We start from the raw sequence: 9,945 nt of genomic DNA on the forward strand, positions 1-9,945 counted from the left end.
AAAAGCGGAGACGTTTCGTGCAGAGAGACAGAGGCTCCTGATGTGAACTTGGACGTTTACCTTGCTCCTGCATGGAGTGGGCTTCAGTGACTGGATCCGTTTAACTAAGCCAATAAACACTTTATTCCTTCGTTCCTACAACCTGACGTAGCCGTCGATGAGCTTGGTGGATCCCTTGCCCTAACGGCACCTTAAGCCGCGACAAGCTGTTGTCCTTCACGTTGAAAATGGTCACGGTACAACTTCCAAATCTCTCACTTGTCAACATCGATGGTTGCCCAACTTGTGGCGCTTCGTGTCGCACTGTCACTGATAGAGAAAAAGCACACAAATGATCGATTTTGTGCTACTCGTGGACCCACTGCAGTGTTCGCTGTCGCGCTCTGCACGAACTGTTGGTATTCGACATTGTATAAACGATACGCCACCAAACTCCAAGTCAATATTCAGTAGCTACGAAGTCATTGTTTGATTAACGGCAATAAACCTGCGTGGGAAAATGTGCAGTTAGCCTATAGAGAGGACTAGTATTTATCCATCTCACTTTCAAGTACGGACGCTGCAAGAAACCTTTGTTTATCTGCATGCGACTGCACAGTATCTGATTGGAATAAGCCACACTCCTCACGTGTCCAATTGCATACCCTGGACAATACCGTAACCCTTCGGTTACCATCAAGACTGCCTGGAAGAGACGTGACCCTCTTATGTATAGACTATGTGTTTTTGTGCGTGATGTTCACCAATACTACGCCAACCTCAGAAGAATGACCGACGCCGCAGCGTGCGAACACTCCGGTGAAAAGGAAACTATGAGTTGCAATCTATGTCTGCGCTTGCAGTATTCTGAGCAGATGCGCTCATTAACCGCTGTGCTGAACAAGTCTGACGACCGGCCTCTGTCGGAAGAGATCATTCTACGGCACAGACGCAGCTCATGATTCCGTCAGAAGACCGTGGAAGTATTATGGGTACTGCTCTTCAAGCCCTCATTTGGCTTTGGCAGTCCCGCTTTTGTATAGAGCTATTGTATTCCAATAAAAACTATTTTATTATGCTTGTAGCAACCACCCGGTGAATGTGCACACCCATTAGATTTTCGTTTTGTTTTTAGTTTCCTTTCCCTATTCTTTTACCGTCTCTCTAGCCTCTTCTTTCATTCTCAAGGTGTAGCAAACCGGAAACTTGCTCTTTATTATGCCCCCCCCCCCCCCCTGCCTTTCTTCTTTCTCTGTCCTCCGTTGCGCACATTAAAAGCACAAATTCCAGCCATGCTCTCGCCTAGTATACCCCCTGTGTAGCAGGGGCAATTAAAAAATGACGAACGTCCAATCGTTAGCGGTCTATTTGCAATTAACTCTAACGCGAAATTTTCGTTTTGGACGCCAGCTTACTCGAGCAGGTGATGAGTGTACTATGTTTCGCAACCACCTAATGGTTGTGCTTTTAAATTAATCTGCTGCGGCCACCGCCGACGCCAGTGCTGCTGGTGCTGCTGTGCTGATGCTGCTGCATTCGCTTTCGGACTCGTTCTGCTTAGCTGCGACGCTTCCTGCTCCATGTGTTGACTCTGGTTAGCCACTAGAGCGGAAACTGAGATAACACAAGAGGTGAGAGGCGGAGCGATACAGGCCCCTGTTTCTGTGCGCCAAGACGTCGGACAAATTGAAAAGTGGCGGCCGGGTGACAAACATTCTTTCCTTTTTTTTTTCGCTGAACTGGTTTGAGTTGAGCTCCGGAGCGAAAATCGCGACGCTTAGAACTGGTTCGGAGCACTCTAAACTAGTTCGCGTTTTCACTCTGTCCTTCGAAAATTAAATGTCGCAGTGAGTTCAAGCGGGAGGGAATCGGGTGCAGGCTAAGGGTTACGGTCCGGCAAATATTCAATAGCTTAATTTGGGGCTAGTTGGTAATTGCTAAACACTTATTTTCTCCTTGTTAAGAGGCGTCTTATACAGGGTGTCCGAGCTACCTTAAACAAGAGTTTAAAAATATGCGAATGCCATGGTGCCTGGACAGAACAGAGGTAATGTTTGCCGTCGCTTGGAGGTACTCAAATTATTATTTATTTCGTTTCATCTAGTTAGATAATTAGTCTTAATTATTAATTGACTTCACAAATATTATAATTAGTTCATAAGTGTAATTGAGTAAATTGTACAGCGGCATGAAATACTCCCGATACAGTTTTCTGTTGCTGAATGCGTGTTTCACAGATGTCTCTTTTTTTTCCGAGCGTAAAAGAAGCCCGCAAATGCACGCAAAACTGCCATGCATGCGACTGGCCGCTCGAGGCACTTTTCGCCGGTGTATTCGCGGTCTTCTTTCACGCTCTGAAAAAACCTTTTATGTAGCATGTATCGAGGTACAGAAAGCTATATCGGGAGTCTTTCATGTCGCTCTACAATTTTCTCAATTACACTTTCCAACTAATTGTAATATTTGAGTTGATTCATTAATTAAGACTAATTATCTATTTAGGCGAAATGAAAACAAAAATAACTTGAGTATCTCCAAGCTATGGCAAGCAACATTACCTTTGTTCTGTCCAGCTACGTGGCATCTGCATGCAACTATGCCCCATACTCTCCAGAACGTTACGTGCGTGTTTTGCGAACTGCATAGATGGTTGCTTGCTTCCCTGGGAGAAATATAACTCGCGCCGATTTAAGTATTATTAATAATTGGCACCTCATCCTCGCTTATAGATTATTGCAAATGTAACTTAAATACGGCTTTCGCAATAAATTGTGGAAGAGCTCGAAAGCGTTGCACAACATTTATGCCCGGTGTTTTTCAGTGTTACGTGACATAACCATAGTTCTTTTTTTTCTTACTGAAAGACATGAAACATTTTTACAGCTGTTCTTAGAAACTTCACTGGAAATCGGACTTCCGGGTTCAGGTTTCAAGGTCGCAGAAATCTGCTGTACATTATTTAATATCAGCGAAGGGCCATTACAACATTATGATAAATTTTGTCACTGCGTGAGGACAGACCCATCGGTGAGCAAAAAAAATCTCCCCATGTAAAAAAAAAAATTATAGCCATGATGACGGCTGACACTGCGCATGAACCCACTTGGTTATATTCGTGCAGATGTATCCGTGTTATCCGACACGAATACTTCGATGGCACAACTTGCATCTAGCAATGACATTAAATTGCATAGGTTAATCACGGTATAGAAACGCGTAAGCTCGACGGGTTTCACATTACTTTGCGGTGATGTCCGTGCCCCGCTGAGAAACTAATTAATCGTTACCGCCGGCATTGATCAACGTCAGATGAAAAACAAGCGTTGCGACACAGCGCTGCACTTTGGTGCTCACCGAAAGCCGCTGCTTTCAGCACGATGGTATACGGATGAATCTCGCGCTAGCACCTCGCCTGCCTCTCTCGTGTATGTGAAGGTACCTTGCATAATGTTACACTTTTCCGAAGTTTGCTCTTGGGTTGTTGAGGAAAACTCGGGAGGACTAAGGTAATGCCAAGCGATGGGCTGGGGCCGATCCACAGTAGCATCGAGAAATCTTTGCATTGTTGTGTCATAGTTGCACACAGTGTTCAAGTGCATTTATTCCCAACTTATTTTGTATTTGCCTTGCACTTTGTTGTATGCGCACTGTTCTCTTCCAAATCGTTCTTTTTACTTGTATTCGTCTGCTGTTTTTGCTATCTTTCTTTATTGTACGCTTGAGCAAGCGCTCAGACTTTATGGTTGTTTCTGGGCATGGTAAATAAATAAATCACTTTCAAATATCGTTTAAGTTGAGTTGATTTAGGTCAGTGTGGTCTGTGGTTTACGGTAGTCAATTGTGCTCTAGGATGCACCAAAATACACGAGAAAGAGAGATCAAGCATAGGAAAGGCGGGGAGGTCTACCAGACAAGCGTCCAGTTTGTTACCCTGCTCTGGAGTAGGAGAAATGGGATATAAAATGAGGAAAAAAGGGAGAATGTGAGCCCTACTCACAAAAAATTACACATGTGTGGGTCAATGGCGGCACTGTCACAAAAACAAGCATTAAATTACAGCTATGCTTATGTTCCACTATAAGTAGGGCCATCTTTTGTTTGGTATTGATATGTTTTTCGTTGTTGGTGGTGTGTTTTTTTTTTTTTTCATTCACACGTACTCTCCTTCCTCATCCTGTTCAACGCCTGGTTATTTCCGCCGAAACTAAAGCCAGATTTTTAAGGTTTGCCCCATTTTTAAGTCGTATTCTGCATACATTTGGATTTACAAAACATTTTGTCTATGCGAAAGAAATCGTGTTGAAGTTCAGCGTTAGGACTTGTATTAGTCCTGCCATTCATTGTTGACTGTCTTTTTAAGTGTTCTGGTAAAACATGTTTCCCAATCCAAGTTTTATCTGGATTGGGAAGAATTGGGGATAAGAGTTAATGAAGAATACCTTCGTAACTTGCGATTCGCTAAGGATATTTAATTGCCTAGTAACTCAGGGGACCAATTGCAATGCATGCTCACTGACCTGGACAGGCAAAGCACAAGGGTGGGTCTAAAGATTAATCTGCAGAAAACTAAAGTAATGTTTAGCAGTCTCGGAAGAGAACAGCAATTTACGATAGGTAGCGAGGCACTGGAAGTGCTAAGGGAATACATCTACTTAGGGCAGATAGTGACAGCGGATCCAGATCATGAGACTGAAATAATCGGAAAAATAAGAATGGGCTGGGGTGCGTTTTGTAGGCATTCCCAGATCATGAACAGCAGGTTGCCATTATCCCTCAAGAGAAAAGTGTATAACAGCTGTGTCTTACCAGTACTCACCGACGGGCCAGAAACCTGGAGGCTTACGAAAAGAGTTCTACTTAAATTGAGGAAGACACAACAAGCTATGGAAAGAATGATGGGTGTAACGTTAAGGGATAAAAAAGAGCACATTGGGTGAGGGAACAAACGCGAGTTAATGACATCTTAGTTGAAATCAAGAAAAAGAAATGGGCATGGGCAGGGCATGTAATGAGGAAGAAAGAGAAAGAAAGAAGGGAAGAAGGAAAGGCAGGGAGGTTAACCAGACTGAGTCCAGTTTGCTACCCTACACGTGGGGAGGGTAATGGGGAGTGAAAAAGAGAGAGAGAGAAAACGGGCGTCTATACCGCACTTTCACATGCAGTAAGTTAGGTGTAGGCTTTCTATAGTCGGGCACTCAAGTCTTTTGCCTTCAGGTAGTGAAAAAGCGCTCGAACTGCTTTCTGGGCTAATGAACTGTGAGGCCAGGCTCCAAGATCTTCGCTTCCGTAAATGGCCTGTCATCCAGTCTATTCAAGGCACAATGGAGAGGCTGACGTTGATTATCGAAGCGAGAACAGTGACAGAGAATCAATCAATCAATCAATTTTATTTACCAGAAACAAAAGGAACTGGAGGGACACCTGGACAAAAAGCTGTCGCAGCAGCTTGACGGAGGCCCAGGGTCCCTTACAAGGCAGTAGCACTCACATGATATATACACTGAAGTCTTTATACACAACAAACATTACACATCGTACGTATGCATAAAAATGACATTTTACACTTGAATGCAAGATACTAAAGCGTCACTATAAAGAAAGAAAGTAGTCACGCAAACTATTTTTATTTAGCGTAGCTGTGTGCTTATATTTGTTTAGTACAGTCGGTATATTATGTGTTAAGGACTGTAGGCTGTAATTGTTTCGAAACCATGGTACCTTCCACACCTTAGGGTTTGGTGTAGTATGTTTCGTGTGAGTGCAGAGTTCTAGATGAGCAAGATGTGTAAAATAATTCTTAGCATATTCGGATGAAAAGTAAATCGTTTCTAGTAATCTGTGTTCGTATAATTTATCTACGCGGTGTAGTCTGTATTTGAGAAATATATTATCTGTTGGTGAAAGCCGATTAACGTTCTCTATATACCGAACGATTTTCTTTTGAAGTATTACCAGCTTTTGCAAGTTACATTTAGATGTTGTAGCCCAGACAAGGTAAGAGTAACTTATATACGATAAGAAGAGACCATAGTATATTTGAAGTTTCGCTCTCGTAGGTAGAAATGTGCGGCAACTTGCCATAGCACCGGTAACCGCAGAGAGTTTGCCGCAGAGATGTTTGATATGGGCATCCCAACGTAAATTAGAAGAAAAGTATACTCCAAGAATTTTAAATTCTTCAACCAGTTCAATGCGTTGGCTTTGAAAATAAATAGCATGATTAACGTTAAGTGATTTATTTTTTGCGCGAAATATTAGAACTTTCGTTTTCTTTGAATTTACTTTAAGCTTATTTGTCTTTGTCCAATTGGCCAAACTTGCCATAATTTTATTACATTTTTGCACAAGTTCATTCGCATCAGGACCTGAGACACACAATGTGCAATCGTCCGCGTACATAATGAATTGAACCTCACTGTTTATAGTTACGATATCATTTATAAAAACGTTAAACAAAAGTGGCCCAAGAATACTTCCTTGAGGCACACCACATACAATACTTAAGAGGGACGAGTTATGTTTATTAATGGAAACGTACTGACGTCGATGTTTCAGATATGATTTCAGTAATTCTAGCGGTTTCCCACGAATTCCATACAAACAAAGCTTCCGAATAAGGATCTCGTGATTGAGGCTGTAAAAAGCCTTACTAAAGTCTACAAAAATGTCGACTGCGTAGTAGTTATTTTCAAAGGTCTGCAAAACGTATTCTTTCAGCGTAAGAAGAGCCATTTCTGTGGATCTGTTTTTCCGAAATCCATATTGTGAATCAGTAGCACACTCTTTTTATTGAAAAATTCCGTCATTCGAGCAAAAATAAGCTTTTCCATTCCTTTTGAAAAAATTGGGAGCACCGATATCGGTCGATAGTTAGACGCAGTATTTCGATCACTGCCTTTATAAATAACCGAAACCTTGGCGTGTTTCATTGCATCTGGAAAAACTGCACTCTCTAAAATTAAATTGTAAATGTGCACAAGCGGAAGTACAATAAATTGCAAAACATGTTTTATAGGTTTAATCTGAAAATTATTTGCATCTAAAGCTTTGCTGTTTTTCAGCCCCATGTACACACTGTATACTTCATATTCATCAGTAGGCACAAAGAATGCGCTTTCGCGAACAGCATCGCTATGACAAGCCACCCCTATGCTGTCATTGCTTTCATCCATATCGCTTTGTGCAGTTACGAAGTGGTGGTTAAAGTAATCTGAAAGCGCTGTGCCTGTTATCTCACGGGAGCCCAGCTTCATCGATGTCAGGTGCGTATCGTCCTTGCGGCGACCTAGAACAAGATTAATTGTTTGCCACGCAATCTCTGGGCGTTGTTTAGAAACATTTGCAAATAAGTCCTCATAGTACGCCGCCTTTGCCTTTCTTAGTTCAGCATTTAGCCTGTTTCTAAATTTTTTGAATGTTTGTAATGCTAATTCACAGCGCGTGCGCAAGAAGGAATGATTGAGATTGTTTATTGTTTTGATCATTTTTGCAAGCTCATGAGTAACCCAAGGCTTTCTAACTTTTTTGGAATATTTAGCTGTCCTCATTGGAAAATTGCTGGCGTACATGTGCGCAAAAGTTAGAATAAATTTGTTATATGCCTCATTTGCATCTGTTTTGTTTAAAACATGTAACCAATCGTGATTCATAACGTCACTCTTGAACTGCTCTAAACCTGCTTGTGTTATACGCTGATAAGTGAATTGTTGACAGGCATCAGCTGTTTTCTTAGAGTCATCGGTGTAGATTAAACATATAGGGCAGTGGTCGCTTATGTCAGACACCAATGTGCCTGTGTTGCATACAGTAGTAGAAATATCAACGATGAGTAAGTCAAGTAGAGAAGATGTATGACTCGTAATGCGTGTTGGTGTGGTGATTGTATTTACAAAACCTGCAGACTGGAGGCACGTGTTCAGTTGGAAGGATAAGTTACTCTGTTTAAGTACATCTATATTAAGGTATTAAGGCACAGAAGATGACTGATGGTCTCTTCAAACTTGTACTTAGCGCACATTGGTGAGTTCGCCATTCCAATACGATAGCTGTAGGAGTTGGTGAATGCTACTCCTACCCACAGCCGACACAGCAGTGTTGCGTCACGTCGTGAAAGGTTTGCTGGTAATTTCAGTTTCAGGGATGAATGAGGAAGGAAGATAACCGATGGTCATTAAGGGTTACTGACTGGATTCCAAGAGAAGGGCCGCGTAGCAGGGGACGGCAGAAAGTTAGGTGGGCGGGTGAGATTCAGAAGTTTGCAGGAACAAGATGGCCACAATTATTACATGACCGGGGTAGTTGGAGAAGTATGGGAGAAGCCTTTGCTCTGCAGTGGGCGTAGCCATGATGATGATGATGATGATGATGAAAACATGTTTAAACGTCTGCGACCTCAAGCTACCAACTGTAGCGCGCATTTCTGTTTTAACCTGTGATTCTGCCTTCAGCCCAGGAATCGTTTTTCAGCCTTTCAGCGACGACATGGGCCCTCTGGACTGCCCTTAGTTGGTCCTGAAACAATGGGCTTTGAATCCTTTTCTCCCACTGTGTCCATTCTTCAACGAGGTTAGGGAGAGTTGCGGGACATCCCGCCAGCATATGTCTGATTCCAATGATGCCATTACAATCGTTGCAGTCCATCTTAATCTCCCTCTCTGGATATATTTTATTAATGGTGTACTGTGTGGGATATGTGCCCGTTTGCAATAAGCGCAGTGAGACTGCCTGAGCCCTGTTCAGTTTTGAATGTGGCAATGGGAATTGTCTGCTTCCTAAATAGTAATGTTTGGTAACGTCATTGTATGTTATTAAATGATCTCTAGATTCCCTGGCTTGATGGTAAACGGCTCGGTTGTGACTGTCACGGTTAGCAAGTCCTCGTGCCAAGTCATGAGCAACCTCATTGAGGTGTTTACCCGAGTCTCGTCCACTTTCCCCATATGCGCAGGAAACCATCGGATTTCTGTTGTCATAATCCCAATGTTTTCAAAAAGTTTAGCTGCAACTCCAGCTACGTAGCGTTTATCAAAACACTTTACAGCGGATTTCGAATCACTGTAAATGCAGGCCCACTTATTACTCCTGATGGCTAGAGCAATTGCCGCTTGTTCTGCCACCATGGGGTCCTTGGTAAAAATAGTGAGAGCGTCTTGCACCTTCCCTTGATAATTTGATACAATTGCCGTATACGCTTCTATACCTTTCACTCAGGCAGCATCAACTATAGCTGCCAGTTGGTTCTGCTGCTCTATTTCCTGCAAGAGTGCTTTAGCTCTTGCCTTTCTCCTTTCGACATTATATTCTGGATGCATGTTTCTGGGGAGAGGGTTGGTTCTGATCTTGTTCCTAACTTCAGTTCTTAATTCTACTTCAGCCTCTATTGGGCTCCTTGATGTATTCAGTTCTGCACCTATTGCCTGTAATATGTTCCTGCCAGGTCGTGACTTTGTCAATCTTTCGTGTTGCGCTAGCTGTTGGGCCTCCGCGATTTCTTCCATTGTGTTGTGCACCCCTAGACTCATGAGTTTGTCGGTTGCAGCGTTACTGGGTATCTCTAGGGCTACTTTAACGAGCTTCCTGAGCATCACATGAAGTTTCTTAAGTTCTGCCTGCTTCCATTTGAATAATCCAGCCACATAAGTGAAGTGACAGAGAGCAAAGGCGTGTATTAGCCTCAAAGCGCTGTCTTCTCCTAAGCCTCTGTGTGTATTGGTAATTCTCCTTAGTAACCTAATGACTTCATCTGTTTTATTCGAGATATGTTGTATTCTTGTATAGTTAGTATTGTTTCCGTCTATGTGATACCCAAGAACCTTGATTTTTTTCAACTAGCCTGATTGCGGATCCTTCATGAGTGTATAAGCACACTCTTGGCTCATCTTCCGGAATATAACCTCCTGGTTTACGACCTTTTCTGCGATGTTTAATGACGCACGTACGTACTGTTCTTGCTGGCTCTTTGGTGGC

Source organism: Dermacentor andersoni, chromosome 4, assembly GCF_023375885.2.
Source record: "Dermacentor andersoni chromosome 4, qqDerAnde1_hic_scaffold, whole genome shotgun sequence".
Classification (NCBI taxonomy): Eukaryota; Metazoa; Arthropoda; class Arachnida; order Ixodida; family Ixodidae; genus Dermacentor; species Dermacentor andersoni.